The 17,078-nt window shown below is 43.0% G+C and overlaps 1 protein-coding gene and 1 non-coding gene across 2 annotated transcripts in view; one reads left to right on the forward strand and one right to left on the reverse strand.

The window, feature by feature from the left end:
* The window catches only part of LOC126188976 (glucose transporter type 1), a 1,320,264-nt gene that overhangs the window by 289,820 nt on the left and 1,013,366 nt on the right, over positions 1-17,078 (forward strand). The window lies entirely within an intron of this gene.
* On the reverse strand, positions 14,160-14,232 carry Trnat-agu (transfer RNA threonine (anticodon AGU)). Its single transcript has one exon. It is a non-coding gene; the product is annotated as a tRNA-Thr (tRNA).

Here is a 17,078-nt window from a genome sequence, read left to right on the forward strand (position 1 = left end):
CTTGTAGTAATTGAGGAACCCTGGAGGCATATTGTTATGAGGCACGTTGTAACGTTTCGTCGTGCAGAGTCCCGTTTACAGTGTTACCAGTAAATCCCAAAAGCTGTAAAGAATTGAATTCCCATTGTATAAAACAGATTCAAATGTCTGATTACTTTGCAAATGAGTTAATGTGTTAATTATGCATATAAGCGATAAAAAACTTAGGAAAAACTCGAAACTATGTTTAAAGTTTATTGTAAGTTTCATTATGAAATACTGGGTGAAGATAGTGTGGGTAATAAGCGCTCCATTTTAAGTAAATGCTAGTTTTTCACGTATCTCAATGTTTATGACTTCGTATCAATCGAACATTGCGTTGTGCAAAGATATAATTTTGCTGGTAGGTTCAATGACATAGTTAGATACTAACTGCAAAATTTGTTGCAAATACAGTTATTAGTAACTTAATACATCATGCATTAAGTTGAAGTTGTACTGCATGCCAGTTTAAGAATAAGCTAGTTTTTACGCATCTAAATGGTTACGACGTCATATCTACTGAACTATGTATCGTACAATGACGTAATTTTCCAAACGATTGAGTTACACAGGTAGATACTGTGTTATGAACAGTGCCGTAAGTGATTAAGTAATAAATTAAAACGTCATGCGTGTTGTTGAAGTTTTGCGGCGCGCTATTTTAAGCAAAAGCTAGTTTTTCATACACCTAAATATAATATTTATGATGCCTCCTGAAATATGAGTCGTATAATGATATAATTTAGCGGGTAGATTCAATGGTATATGTGGATACCGTTTGCAAAGTGTGTTGGGAATAGAGTCGGTAGTAAAGAAGTGCGCTAATAAATTAAACTGTCATGCTTGAAGCTGACGTTTTACTGCACAAACTGCGAAAATGTAGTAAGCGATAAACTTTCTCCATTTCATAATGTTGTTGAAGACGTCAACTATAAACAGTTTCGTAAATTACGTTAAAACTTTTTGCAAATTAAGTGTTATTATTCTCAAAAATGGATAAATAAAGTCCTGGTATCTGCATGTGATCAGTTACGTTCCCTCAGGACAAAGACAGTTTCCTGTCTTGTCTTTTGTGTTAATGTTAGATTATAACTCTTAGCCCATGACACATTTTAAAATTTTTAATTCAGTCGATAACTACGCGAAATACTGAAAATAAAATTTTTGATGACTCTGGAAGCCGTTATATAGACAACCTGCAAGTACTGGTTTAGTAATGTAGATTCCATTATTAGATTTGCGTAACTGGAGACTAGGACAACAAATTTGCCGGAATAAAGACTGACTACAGTTCACTCTGAGTAGCTTACCTCTCCCTTATTCGTAAAGGCACAAAGAAAATTCGCGCAAGACTTAATACCCGAAAAACAAACATAATTATAATCAAGACACTATACAAAAAGGCAAAGTAACTGCAGTTTCGATCGTTGAACGGCTGTGCAAGAAATAAAGTAAGATTAGCATGCATTTTAGAATGGTGCTGTTTTACAAAACTTTGACTACTCCGGAATATTATACCTGTCACATTTTTAAATAACTGAATGTGACTTGCTGGGACCTAGAAAATTCATTTATAAAGATACGAGCCACTTCTCTTTCTGATAGGTACAAGAAAATTCAGATCCTTGTCACTCACCACTCTCCCGATTGTTGTTCCACCGAACTTGATATTATCACTGTAATGTATTTTAGAAACAATAAGTTCTTTACGTGTCTTTGACGAAATTTTTGTATCTGCTGGAGGCAATCTCAGCTAGGAAAATGGCAATTACAGAGGCGTGTGGACAGTCATTTCCCCTCGCTCAGTACGCCAATGGAAAAGGGCGGAAAATCGATAAAACTGATACGATCTGATTTCCACCAGGCATTGTACTGTAACTTCCGAAGTATATAATTATGTAGATGCAGATACAAAGACTCCGAGAACTTCTCGTTATTGGGAGCGCCTTGCGGTCTGCAACCCGCTGCGCGCCGAATCTCCCCACAGGGGCGCGCGTGGCGCAACACCAGGCGGTCCGTATGAATAATGCAGCGGCACTTGGTCGCGCCGTTGATTTGATAGGCGCTAATGACGATGTTTACCTGCGGGAAGAGGCGGCGGATTTGGGAAGGTGTGGCACCCACTGCACTTCCGAAACAGCCCTGCTGCAAATGACCTGTAAACGGAGGCGCAGCAATCCCACTTGCGCTACCGTCTGGGGACAACCGAGTGCATTTCTGCCATTGCAGCACGGGCTCCTTGAAAATAGAAAACAGGACGAGAGACACGTCCAGAATCTCAAATCTACTTTTGAGTGGCCGCCTCTGTGACACTTTTGGATGGCGTAGACCTTTGAGGACAAGGGTCCAGCAGACAGTTTTAATCTGTCATAATATTCCACAAGAGCTTAGTCTCTATTGTACAGTGAAAGAATCATTCTGCAAATAGGACCGTGACTGTGGCCAAGGTTTCCTCTACGCGCTATGTTTTCTCCAAGGAGTTTTTGTCCAGGAAAGTGAGCAGGAGAGCGTTTGTAATGTTTGGAAAATTGTGGAAAGTCACAAACGGAATCAAAGTAGTGATGGCGGGCGGTGAATCGTGTGAAACTAGTCCAGTAGCAAGAGTGTTACCAGAAACAGTCCATTCGCTGTTGTATCAAGACTGCAATTTACAAACATAAACTGCGCGAGTGTCCAAACGTTAAAAGGATGGGGATCAGACTGAATTAACACAATCTAAAAGGTTTTGGAATACGGTATCCAAACGACACATATCGCATTGATACACACTCCGAAAAATTCGTCATAGCCAATCAGTTGCGCAACGAACTAAAGACAGACTCATCAAAAGGTGTATCTGCTTAGAGGGAGAGACAACGTAAACAAGTAATAGTAGCGTGAGCGAACAAATTTTGCAACAAAATATGACGTAGTTCAATAAAAAATATCAGAGAGTACAGACTATGATACCAGGGGAAAAAGAAATATTTCACACCATACATTCAATGACGAACCGAGACGAAAGCGCAAACATCCCAACAGAATTCCTAAATTCTCTGTGTTCACTATATGATCCCGTAAAAAATCTTCTGAACAGCATCACAGATGCGGAAACATTAACCGAGAAAGAAAGGGCAAGACGATATTCAAACGATGAATAACATTCACTTCAGCTAACTTCCCATTTAGCTTTAAAAGATCCTTATTTCCGGTAATACTATCGCACAGTAAGACTATCAATAAAGAGCAAATATTCCAGGGTTGCGGAGTGACTAAAAGACAGATAACTACCGTGTACGTAAAGTGTCCACGTATTAGACAACCACAAACATTCTGTTCATCTTTGCTTCCAAACGTAAAACACCAAATGTGCTTTGAATAAGTTAGATGCCATTTAATTCGATTACCATTGTTTTACTTTGGTTGATGTTCACCTTTTGTGGTCTTTTCAAGACACTGTACATTTCGTTCAACTGCTCGTCCAAATCCTTTAACGTCCCTGATTGGATACAACGTCGTCAGCAAACCCTGAAATTTCTGTTTCTTCTTTCTGATTGTTAATCACCTTTACAAATTTCCTCTTGATTTCCTTTACTGCTTGCTCACTGTAAGCAAAACGTCCAGTAATCATTTAGGGTCAAAATTATACAGACGGTGAAGGATCCTAAAATGTAAATGTGTATTTTGACCGTACGATAGCTGGAAGGAGGAACTCCTTTGAAGTACGTGTTTAGAACTCCTTGCGTTTTACAGAAAGGAATTGCCTGACACATCCATGATGGTGGCGCTGCCGTAAAACAGTAAAGACAAAATCGTCTGCAAAGTGTTCAGTGGCAGAGTTAATCTCTGTTTACAGCTTGTGTGTTACTGTCGGACATCTTAGTCGTTAAAGGAACTTGCAGACAGGCATTTAATGTATGATGTAGAAAGATGTAGAGCGCGGGAAGACAAATGAATGTACAGAGAAAAATTCTGCAACAGGAGACATCCTTATTGGAAGAATAAGTATCGCTGTGGAGAGGAAAGTACGACAAACTGCGTCGTTAACTTCACAGATAGCCGGCGCAGGTTCTCAAGAAAGAACTGTTGACAGAATAGAATTTATGATGATGGTGTCTGATCGTGGAGGAGAAGATTCATCAATACGTGTCTGTCAAATTGACAGTAAAACGCACGCTTCGAAGAATGCAGTGTGGCGATTACTAACTCAGCTTATATATTGTATTAGTATCACAAACGTTGTGTGAAAGCCATGCGGTCCCATGTACCTGACCTGATAATTCGGTTCTGTCAGTGGATTATCCAGTGCCATCTTATTGGATGCGCTGAGACTAGGGAGCGTTACTTTGAACGGTTGCTCTGGTGCGGAATAAGAATACAAGGGGAACAGATAACAGTGTTTAGGTTCGTAGCCATCATAGCCCTTCTGGCCGAATGTGAAGTCCTGTTAAAAAAAAAGGCCATCAGCTTGGCACAGTACGCAGTACAAGGACAAATACAACCAAAGCGAAGTTGATTAATAGCGGTACAATGAACAAAACGCCTTCTTAACAGCAAAATTGGAAACGACGCAGTATTTGGCCAAATGATAGAATTCTTCTAGTTAGGAAGCAAAATCAGACGGGACAGTTCACGCAAGGAAGATGTAACACAGATATTAATATAGGCGGAAGAAGCTTTCTTCAATAAAAAGAACTCAACTAGTATCAGGTGTTCCGCAAGGGTAGATGTCTTTTGTAGCGTCAATTTTTAAATTTCAGGCCTGTCAGCATCGTATAAAACCTGCGTGGGATTGTTTGCTTGGAATACCACTATGGGGTTAGTACACGACGATGTAGATCACTACAGGCCTGCCTCCTAGAGGTGGTAAAGGTTTTCCTTTCGTTTCATTATGTAAGCTGTCTGGTCGTTTGACGTTTTTCATAAACCATTCATTTACTTGACCTGTTGATTTGGCATCAGACTATTTGTAGACAGTACTTTCCGATATCTTACTCCTGGGGTATACGTATCACTGTGATAACTTTTATGAACCTCTGCATACGTGACCGGTGTCCTCTCAATGTGCTATGGTCACCCTTTATTATAAGTGATTCAAAGAAAATATTGTGCTACGAATTTGTAACTACTCTCGCGCTAGGTCCTGGCTGGGGGTGCAATCGGCGTCGTTGCTGGCACCCCTGAGCCGCTACGAGTATGGCTGGGGTGGCATGAGACGGATGGAAATCAGTCATCAGCTCTACTGCCTGGGTGAACACACTCCCAGAATCGAGTGCCGTGAGTCTAGGGCAGCGGTGGGGAAGCATGCGGTGTGACGAAGCCGTGGGCGGCGACAGGAGTTGCAGAAGCGGGCTTCTCCTGGAGGTGCGCACAGCGGAACAGGACATGCGCCGACAACAAGGAGAGCCTCAGGCAGTAGCCTGGTACAAATGGCTGACCAGTGGTAGCAGGGAGCCGGACCAGAAGTTGGGCATTGGTCCAAATCGTCTCAATCAGCGTCTCAGACCGAAGGCGTCGCGGTGGCCACAGTCGCAGTAGTAGAGTCGTGGAGAGAAAGCAGTCAGAAGATCGACTGCCAACAACATCAAGCCTTAGCCAGAGCTGGTGCGCTGTGGAACCAAAACCGGAACTGCACCAACGGTCACCTTGTGGCGTGCCCGTTGCATGTGGACACAAGCAACCCAGAAGAGGGTTAGTGTCTTTTCCTGGGCGGGAGGACAGCGGTTCCAGAGGTAACTCAGTGGCTCCCAGGTTAAAAGTGGAACACTAACAGTGTTCTTTACTGACAGACAGTGGCATTTTGGTCGGCTGAGTGGGTATACAGTGAAGGAGGCAGCCCTGTGACGAACCGATGCGTATTATAAAAGTGATCTTGTGTCAGTACCACATCTCCTCCTAAACCACTGGATAGATTTCGACTAAACTGGGTCACGTATGACCTACTGCCTGGAAAGAACCGCTGTATGATTAAGAACTTCCGACTTCTCAAAAGGGTGGGAGTCGGGGTGAAAAAAAGCGTAGCTGACGATGCGTAAATAGAATATATTTCTCCATTATTTGAGAATGAGACCACTTAGCGATTGCAACGAACTCTGCACACAATTTAAAACCTTTACGAGGCCTTTTGTAGCCGACATTTCCCAAAAAATGATGAAAGCAAATAAGTTTCATGCAGTGAAACTGTCGCATCAGACGTGACCTTTTAATTTATTAGTTCTTTACTACCAACTCTATTCGCAACACATTTCGCAACAGTATCCACGTATATGACTGGATGTACGTTCAAAATTATGTCATCGTACGACACATAGTTCAGGAGATATGACGTCATAAATATTGATCTGCTTCAAAACGAAACTGCATTGTTGCTAACTGGCACCACAATTTTAGTTTATGATTTAATATATACTACTACACATTGATCTTGCCAAAAGCCGAGAAGCGATTCTTCTTGGTGTTTTAGCTCTCTGGGGCACTCCGGGATGCTCTCTGGGGCACTCTGGGATGCTCTCTCTGCCAGTCTGAAATTATCTCCATGTTATATAATGATGTTTTTTTTAATTGTTTATAATTTTAAATTTAGCCTTTATTTTATTGTTCAATTTAAAGTTGCGAAGCATCCTTATCTATCTCGTGAGATAGATGAGGACGCCGGATGTCTGTAACGTACAGTAGTGCCTCCAGAGTCCTCTCAGTCACAGCCAGCACATGAAGTCATACCCGATGGCTCACCATACCACAATAGCAAGAGCAGCCCGCTGTGCCTCTCCAGAAGAACTGAAAAATGGGACCTTTGGCCAGCTCACCTCTAAACTCACCGATGATGGTCATCCGGGATAGTGCAGAACCGCTGAACACACTGTAGCCTCCGCATGTGCTGGTAATTCCCTAGTCCGGCTGCTGCTGTTCTCCCGCCACTGGTGTGGAATGGCACAAAATGTTCCGGGGAGTCGTTTCGCGTTCTCGAATGGCAGCCTCAGATCTGAAGCCGTTACTGGGTCTTTGATGCTCAATACGGCGATTCTCTCTGGTGATGGTCAGACGTGGTCGACCGTAACCTTGACGACGAGTGTGCACATTCCCAAGAAGTTCAACATCAGACCTATATAGCATCAAAATGCCCCACAATTATGTATATTGCGTGAATCTACCAGACTGACAAACGGAGTCTCAGGAGTCGCCTTTCAACCTCTCCCTGGTACCGATAAAGCATCTCACACGAATTCCTGGCATCTCCGTGTAATAGGAACATCTGATGGTGTTCACGCCCCTTATATAGCCTACCAGGCCTGGTAACAATGTGAATACGCCAACAACACTAATGCACTCTTGTGGACTTTGTACCTGTTACGCAGAATTGCAATTATAATCATTTACCTATACAGATAGTATGTATGTATATAAAGTTACATTGACATCCGACCACGTCTTCCTGATGCTTCAATTCTTTTGTTAGGTAATGCATTCTGACCTTACTTACGGTGGTGCTATAGCATTTTCAGAACCAGATAGCATAACCATTGATAGTGTGATGATGTTTGGTTTGTGGGGCGCTCAACTGCGCGGTTATCAACGCCAGAACATTGATAGTGTAGTGGTTTTCGACTCATATTTCTTAGTGGTTAGCATACCAGCTATTTCTGCGGTCATGACACGTAGACATCGAACGGAGAAAATATTTTGTGCAAATATTTTTAAAGTAACGAAGTATAAGAAAAATGGAGGCCTTCACATAAATACTATTTTTTCTTTCTGTATGTTAAGAAATCCATCCTGATTTCTCATCCTGATATACACACTACGAAGGTAATAGTGATTATAGAGGGTGATTGAGTTGCACCTACGGATGTCTTTCTATGCAACCCGCTATGATATACCCAGCCTTCAGAAATCACACGCGAGATTTTCATAATCTCCCGCTCGCTACGCGCAAACTATTGGTCCTACAGAAAAAATTAAGAGGAACTTTTCGTAGGAAATTTAATGTAGTCAAATTTTGTACTGGGATACGTTTTGGCTAGAGGCCGCAGTTTTCGAGTTATTCAAGAGAAGCGTACAAAACCGACATTTAAACGCACCCCACTCCCACAATCATCTCCCATCAGTCCGGATTTCTAGTATATTGTTCGCGGCACTCCCTCTTACCACCGTATAAAAATTTGCGACTACGCGAATTATTTCTCGCGTTCGACCTTTCCTGGTCTTCATTGACTGACCTTATTACGTCACCAGCTTAATGGAGCGCTTACAGTCTGTAACATTGAGGTATATGTAATTTTTAGGTAAAGACTTTGTGAATTTTAACAGCATAAAATAAACAATTACCTCATCGTATTCGACAGGCTTTCTGAAACTACTGTGCTTGTAAGTGTTAAGTTTGATCGAACTGTCAGCGTAATTGGTTTTATCGTACCGTTTACAAAAAGCACTTTGCTTTCATTTCCCTCACGGCCACGCTTAAATTAATTATGTCAACCAGCCGACTATGCTGGTACCATAATATTCCAATCAATAGAGATTAAAAAAGTCGAACATCGGGAATAGTTCGTGTAGCCGATAATTTTTGTTCAGTAATAGGTGGGAGAGCTTCGGACAACCTGCTACAAATCCTGACTGGTGAGGGATGAGTGTCGGGGTGTAAGTGCGTTGGAGGGTCACTTTTGTGCGTTTTTCTTGAATAGCTCTAAAACAGTAGCCCCCAACGAAAACCTATCCCAGTACAAAATTTAACTAAATTAAATGTTCTACAAGAAGGTTATGATAATTTGTTCTGTTGGACTAACAGTTTGTGGGTAGCGAGGGAGAGGAAATGAAAATGTCGAGTGTGCTTTTTGACGGCCAAATGTAACATTTTAGTTTACATAAAACTACATCGGTAGGAGCAACTGAATCGCCCTGTGTTTACTTGGTCGTATTGTTTTGGCGGGTGTTGTTGTCATGACAGACGGAAACCAGCATCTGCTTTGGACTGCTCAAACACTATTGACCTTCACTTTTATGCCCTATCACACAACGAATCAACCTACAATATCGAAAACACAACATGTGGAACAACATCAGTCAAGACTAACGAAGTGTACAGAGCTAAGCCAAAATAGCACTTTTTAAAATTAATGTTATTGCTAACAATCTACAACACGTTTCCTCTGTTAGCCTTCCTGAAGCACTATTTCTATGTTAATCTAATATTATTTACGCTGAACCGTCTACGTGCGTATTTTACGTGTAGAAGTAGGGTAAGTTTGAACCTCTGTATCTTGGAAACGTATAAGATATCAAGAAAATTTTCAAGGTTGTTCGAGATCGGCATCTTAGGAATGTACGAGGTTTAAGTCAATTATTATCCGCAATTTAGTTATATTTTTGTTTCTTTTGGTAGTACTGTCGTTTTAAGTTGATGACGCATGCTTTGTTTATTTGTTGTTAAATCTTTACAATTTTCAAGCTGCTAGGTTAGTTTCGTTATCGCTGCCGTGCTGTTAATCATGGCTGCCTCGCTGTCTATTTGCACCAAAGAAGATCAGCGTTCAGTGATCCATTTCTTGTGGGCGGAATGCATATCAAGGGCCGAATTTCAACGAAGACTTTCGGTACAGTACGGGAAAAGTGTTTTGCCACAACGGAGTGTCTACGAACGGATTGAAAAATTTCGAAATTGTCGCACAAGTGTTACACACGATGAAGGAGCCGGACGATCATTTTCCGCCACAAATGAAGAAACCATTGAGCATTCACGTGAAATGATTCTCTTGGACAGATGATTAACTATTGACGAAGTTGCACATCGTCTGCAAATTAGTCACGGTTCTGCCTACGAAATCATCCGCAACTCAGTTGCATAAACAAACGCGCTTGGACATCTGCAATAAATATTTGGATAGCTATAGTAACGAAGGGGGCAACTTCTTAGACAGGATCATTACTGGTGACGAAACAAGGATCCAGCATTACGAGCCGGAGAGTAAATGGCAGAGTATGGAATGAAAACATCCAAATTCGCTGTGAAAAAAAAAAGTTGAAGACCCAACCATCCGCAGGAGAACTGATGCTTACGGGTTTTTGGAACAAAGTCCAGTACTGGAACATTGTGGGGAAAGTTGCACAACAATAAACAGTGTACGTTACAGTGAGATGCTTACTGCCAGGCTAAAGCCTGCAATTCGAAGCAAACGCCGAGGATTGCTGTCAAAAGGTATTGTGTTGTTACACGACAATACCCGTCCGCATATGCTGCCCCCACTCCTGAAACGCTCCAGAAACTCAAATTTGAAGTACTGGATCATCCTCCATATACTCCCGATCTTGCCTCTTCTGAGTATAACTTTTTTGGTCCACTCAAACAGGCATTAAGGGACCATCGGTTTGTCTCGGACGAAGCAGTGAAAGAAGCGGTGCATTCTTGGCTCACAGCTCAAAAGAGAACCTTCATTTATGAAGCCTTCAGGAAGCTTGTAGAACGATGGACCAAGTGCGTTGAAACACAAGGATACTATGTCGAAAACTGATGTTCTTGTAAGTTTCCTATTTGATTACAATAGAATTTTCTAACTACTTGCGGATAATAATTGACTTATTCTTGTATCATAAAAAATTCAGCTATTTGCTGAGCAAAGCAGTCTTGGAATCTGTGGCTCAGATTTAATACGAAAAAACGGTAATGAACGCTTTTTTGGGGTTTTCTAAGGAAAACGCCAGTGAATTAATAAATAATTTTGAAAACACGAAGATGACACATCTACATAAATTCCAAGAGAATATATTGGTAAATTTTTAACAATTTGTTGCGGTTATTCATTACTTATTACTTATATTTCTTCTCATACTGGATTTTAAGTGTAGATTTAGGATAACTTTGAGCATTTGTATCTCGGAAACGGATAAAGATGTCACGAAATTTGTCAAGATTGTTCGCGGTCGGGGACTATATCGTAAAACGTTTCAGCCGCTCGGTTTTCATGAGAAAAAATGGCAAACCAACATTTTTTGACTTTTTATAAGGAACCACGCAATGACGTGCGTCCACAAGCCACTTAAGGTCCGCCGTAGGCAAATCAAATGCAGAATGTACCAAACGATTTGCTCCATTTGCTCAAGCGGGAGGAACTGTGTAATAATCATACTTCGACCCTGTACTGTAGGTAGTGACACTAAGACAATTCTTCTGTTGGGTATACAAATGGTCTCTATCCCAAGGGCTAGCCAAAACGTTTGACCCTACCTTTATGTCACCAATAGAACCTGACGAAAGAGCCCCGGAACAGCCCCGTTTTCATACGCTGTCCTTTGGAACAACCCTGTGTACCAATATCTGCGGATCTGAAAAAAACTGTTTGCCATGAATTTAGGAAACAAATTTTGCAATACAGCGAGCATACCGAAGTAAATGCCGAACTCTGTTATTTTTTCTTACGTGCACAATGGCTGATGAATCAACAGCTCCCAATCCTGGAGAGTCATCACTCCACGCCAGCCCGTCGGCGACCGTCCCGTTGGGTAGCGTTGAACCCGAGCACATGCAAGGAGCAATTTTCGTTCTTCGTATCTTCAGCTTACATGCCTAACTGATGTTTTGCAGTTCTGAACCAGCACTCGCATCATTCTTTTAGCCGAACGACAGCGACTGACTTTGAACCACTGATTCCTCGGTTACTTGTCCCGTTCTATTAGAACGTGTTTCACACCAGATGGTTGTGAATGACGTGAAGGAATAGACATATATCAGTCGTAACGTGTTTTCTGCAAAGCAGTTTTTTTTCAGCAGAGCTATATTTTCTTGGAGCCGTCGTACCGTAACATTAGGTACGGCGAGAACACGAGAGATGTGGACAAATTGTCCGGCACGAACTTGTGCTGGCTGCGTGTTCCGCGACCGCTTAACAACCGGCGAGGTCGTAAATTCTTTCGCTGGACGGATTACGGGAATATATAGGGGCGCCTGCCTGGTGCGCCTGCGGCAGCGTCAGCGGCGTGCAGCAGTGCTGCTTTGTTGGTTGCGTGCCTGCTAGGCGCGACGTTTCTGGGGCAGCGGGCAGCGGACAGAGGCAGGGTCCGGCAGCGGCTGCCCTCGCGTGTCGGCCGGCCACACGAACGCGCGCCTTGCGCCGCCGCCGAATGTAGGGCCGTGGCGTGGCATGGCCTAGCGGTGCCCCAGTAACGCCGCCGAATCACGGGCCTCTCTGCCGCCACGCCCTGATGGCGCCGAGGGACTGGCAGCGCTTTCAGGAGTCCAACGCCTCACTTCGGTGGGTTGTCTTCGTACTTGTTGACATATGGATCAAAGAGCAACTTGTTAGACAGGGGTGGTATACTCTTTCTTCATTCATTGGCTTTTTTGTACTGCAACATAACAAGTAAAAAACAAAGGCGGCTATAGGCATTATAAGGTGAGCAATGTGTAGTTTGTCGAATCTGCGGCCGGAGTATGTAATGGTCGTATGTACGCCGTTTTAAAGGGATGAAAGTGGATATGAAACAGCTAAGAAGAAACAATGTCGAGAATGATGAATATCACATTTATTATTTCAAATAACGGAAAGAATTCTCTCTTCTAAGGAACGATTATCTATACTAATAATGAATATATAAAACCGCCGCGTTTGTTTGTTTTTTAACACCTTAACTCCGAAACTACTGGACGAATTTTCATGGGGTTTTCGGAGGTAATTTGAGCATAGCTTGGAGCAACACATAGGTTTTAATTAATCAAAACCGGATCACGGATAAAGAAAAGGATATCACGATTTACAGTTTTACAAGAACTTTGCCTGTCTGTCTGATCACGCTACTCTCCAAAAATACTATAAGGATTTTTATGGGGTTTTCACTGATAACGTCAGCGTAGCTAGGTGCACCGTACAGGCTATATTTCGTCCAAATCAGATAATAGAAAAAATATGTATTGATACATATTATAAAAATTTATGTATGTATGTTCCAATTCACCTCCGCAATTGCTGGACCTGTTTCAACCAAACTCGTTACATATATCACTTACTATCTGGAAAGAGTCGCTGTGGGCCCAAGGACCACCTACCTGTCAAAAGGGTCGGGCTGAAAAAAAAAGAGTAGGGCACACATCCAGATTTTATTCATCATTGAACTCTGAGAAAGAAAACAGGCTACTTTAGAAAATGTGTAGTACAAAATACTTATTGATTTGTAGAATATTAAGCAAATTTAGGGAAACGTATTTACTCACTGAAAAAGCTGTATACTCTTTGACTTTCGAACTTCATTGTACATGTGTAAATGCATTTCTTAGTTAATATGTGCTACGTGATACGATTCAAAATAATGACTACAGTGCTTATACAATCTTCACTATGTTTATTCCATACTTACACATTGTTTCTTGCGTAATTTACACACTGCGTAATACTTATCTACTATACACATTACCCGGTATTCGTGAACGAGAGCAGTTAGTGACTTGCGACAGACTTTACATATAATTTCAAATCATTAAGAAACTCTTTGTCGCTGACACCCCCACATAATAGTGAAAGGAAAAATATTCATCGCTTACTATATTTTCGCTGTTCATGCAGTAAAACTCTCACATCAGACATGACGTTTACATTTATTACCTCTTTATTATTAACTCTGTTCTTAACACATTTATCAGACGGTATCCAGATATGGTGTTAAACGTACCAACAAAATTTAACTATTATATGACGCATACTTGAGGAGATATGAGGGAAGGAGGAGGTGGCCAGTGAGGGAGGGGGAGGAGGTGATGGATAGAGAAAGACAAGAGGAGGGAGATGGGAAGGAGAGACGAACATAGAAGGGGAAGAGGAGGAGATGGGCAGAGAGAGGCGGAGAACAGATAGAGAGAGGGGCAGGAGGAGCTGTAGAGAATTGGGGAGGGGGGAGGGGACGAGGTAGGCACAGAGTATGGAAGGAAGGAGATGTAGAGGGACAGGGGACCGGAGGAAATGGCACAGAGAGTAGGAAGGTGGAGATGGACCAACAGAATTGAAATAAATACTCGTACATATCTGGGCATCACACTAATCTCTACTACATGGCTTTTAATGAGGTTTTCACAGGTAACTTGAGCATAGCTTGGAGCCACGAAAAAAAAGACACAGAGGAACTACAGACCGCGGCTGCGAGCGGACATTGATTGAAGTAATGGGGAAAGTTGAAAACTTGTGTCGGACTGGGTTTCGAACCCAGGCCTCCTGCTTACTAGGCAGATGCTGTGACCACTGAGCCATCCGGACACTGTGGCCATTGCAACAATTAGCCTAGCACGCCATCCATCACACACAAATTCTCATCTTATCCACGCACTACAAATAAAGTGCCCCTTGCCCATTATCCTCATTACTCGCGGCATTTCGCCGATTCCCGTAAGAGTCGAGCTTAGTGTGCATCTACACTGAAGAGATCAGACTCCTTATCACCTTAATTTTATATATATATATATAAATGAAATGAGCGTGTGGAATCATTTGCCGGCCGCCAAGTGTAAGTCGTATTTCAATCGACGCCACATTGGACGACTTGTGGGCCGGTGATGAGGATGAATGGATGATGAGAACAACACAACAGCCAGACCCCGAGCGGAGAAAAGCTCCAACCCGGCCGGGAATCGAACCCGGGCCAGTTTCTATGGGAGGCGAGGACATTACCACCCAGCTAAGCAGGTGGACAATTTTATAGATAAATTGTCCTCATTTGTATCTGATACTCCATATTCTTTTCTCACCCTCTACCGCGTAACATACCAACAGCGTCATCAGGCGGCATTCAGTCTCGCTGAGAACAGTGGTCATAATGATTTGGTTCATAAGTGTATACTTAAGTTTTTCTGTCTCAATTTCTACACCTGCATATGGACACACTTAGTCGCATGATCGTCATTTAGACAGTACTCGGTTTCAGCCACGTTCGCTGTAGCAATGTGCGCCAAGAAATCGCTGCTTGGGATCAGGGCCTTATTTTTTCCGATTAACGATGTCTTTCTCGTACAGCAAACAAAGAGTCGAGGGGAGAGATATCTGGCGAACTAAGTGGCCAGGGAATTGGGTCACACTTTCCAATGAAAATGTTTCATTTATGACTCAAAAAAACGCAGTTACCAGTGTGTTGGTGCTTCATCATCAAAGCAGCTACACGAGAATATTTCACAGCAAATAACAATGGATGTTCGTACATGAGTCGTACACTGCATGAGAAAAAAATTGAAAAACCCAGAAGACATGCACAGATTTCAATGTACAAGTACACACCATCAGTGGCTACGTACACTGAAGCGCCAAAAAGCTGGTATAGGCATGCGTATTCAGATACAGAGATATGTAAACAGACAGGATAGAGCGCTGCGGTCGGCAACGCCTATATAAGATAACAAGTGTCTGGCGCAGTTGTTAGGTCGGTTACTGCTGCTGCAATGGCAGATTATCAAGATGAACGTGGTGTTGTAGTCGGTCCGCGAGTGATGGGACACAGTATCTCCGAGGCAGCGATGAAGTGGGGATTTTCCCGTACGAACATTTCACGAATGTACCGTGAATATCGGGAATCCGGTAAAACATCAAATCTCCGACATCGCTGCGGCCCAAAAAAGATGCTGCAAGAATGGAACCAACGACGGCTGAAGAGAATCGTTCAACGTGACAGAATTGCAAACCTTCCGCAAATTGCCGCAGATTCCAATGCTGGGCCATCAACAAGTGTCAGCGTGTGAATCATTCGACGAAAGGAAGGCCCACTCATGTACTCTTGATGAATGCACAACACAGTGCTTTACGCCTCGCCTGGGCCCGTCAACACCGCCATTGGACTGTTGATGACTGGAAACACGTTGCCTGGTCGGATGAGTCTCGTTTCAAATTGTATCGAGCGAATGGAAGTGTACGGGTATGGAGACAATCTCATGAATCCATGGAACTCTGCATGGCAGCAGCGGACTGTTCAAGCTGGTGGAGGCTCTGCAATGGTGTGAGGCGTGCGCAGTTGGATTGATCTGAGACTCCTGATACGTCTAGATACGACTGTGAGACGTCACACGTACGTAAGCATGCTGTCTGATCACTTGCGTCAATTCATGTCCATTGTGCATTCCGACGGACTTGGGCAATTTCAGCAGGACAACGCGATTCCCCACACGTCCAGAATTGCTACAGGGTGGTTCCATGAACACTCTTCTGAGTTTAAACACGTCCGCTGGCCACCAAACTCCCCAGACATGAACATTATGGAGCTTATCTGGAATACCTTGCAACGTGCTATCCCCTCGTATTTATGGATTTATGGATAGCCGTGCATGATTCATGGTGTCAATTCCCTCCAGCACTACTTCGAACATTAGCCCAGTCCATCCCACGTCGTGTTGCGGCACTTCTGCGTGCTCGCTAGTGCCCTACACGATATTAGGCGGGTGTACCAGTTTCTTTGGCTCTTCAGTGTATAAATGGTTAGAGTTGCAATTCTCTCTGGCAAATAGAATGGCCATCGAAATGCATTAGTTTCGTTACTGTTTAATGTTGTTACCTGGCCTTGTACGGATACGAAGCGTTAACAGCGTCAGATGTTGAATGTTCACTGTAAAGAACACGGTGATGCCGCATACTCGTGTGAGACAACGTTATCAGCAGTGAAAGTGTTTAGAAGGGGCCTCATTGTAGATGTCCAGGTGGTGGTGACATGCGATATCCATATTTGTGTGTGACAGTGACCCGACGTTGAACTGCACGGGAACGTAAGGCATACACACTGGTCGTCAAGATTACGATCGACGGCGTCTGACCACCACAAGGATGGATCGCCATGTTGTGTCCCAAGCAAATCGTAGCCGCTTTACATCTGCACCTGCCAACCGAGCACAAATATTGGACTCTTTGCAACACTCTGTGTTATCTTGCGCCGTTGATCGGAGTCAAGCAGACACCGGACTATGTAATTACCGTGCATTGAGCAGACTGCCGTCAATACCACAACACAAACGGCTACGTTTCGAGTGGTGTAGTGACCTGGAAGCATGGACTGCAGATCAGTGACGCCGCATTGTGTTCAGCGGGGAATCGCGGTTCTGCATTATTCCAGATGACCACGGTAGATGACTA

This window comes from Schistocerca cancellata, chromosome 5, assembly GCF_023864275.1.
Source record: "Schistocerca cancellata isolate TAMUIC-IGC-003103 chromosome 5, iqSchCanc2.1, whole genome shotgun sequence".
NCBI classification, from domain to species: Eukaryota; Metazoa; Arthropoda; class Insecta; order Orthoptera; family Acrididae; genus Schistocerca; species Schistocerca cancellata.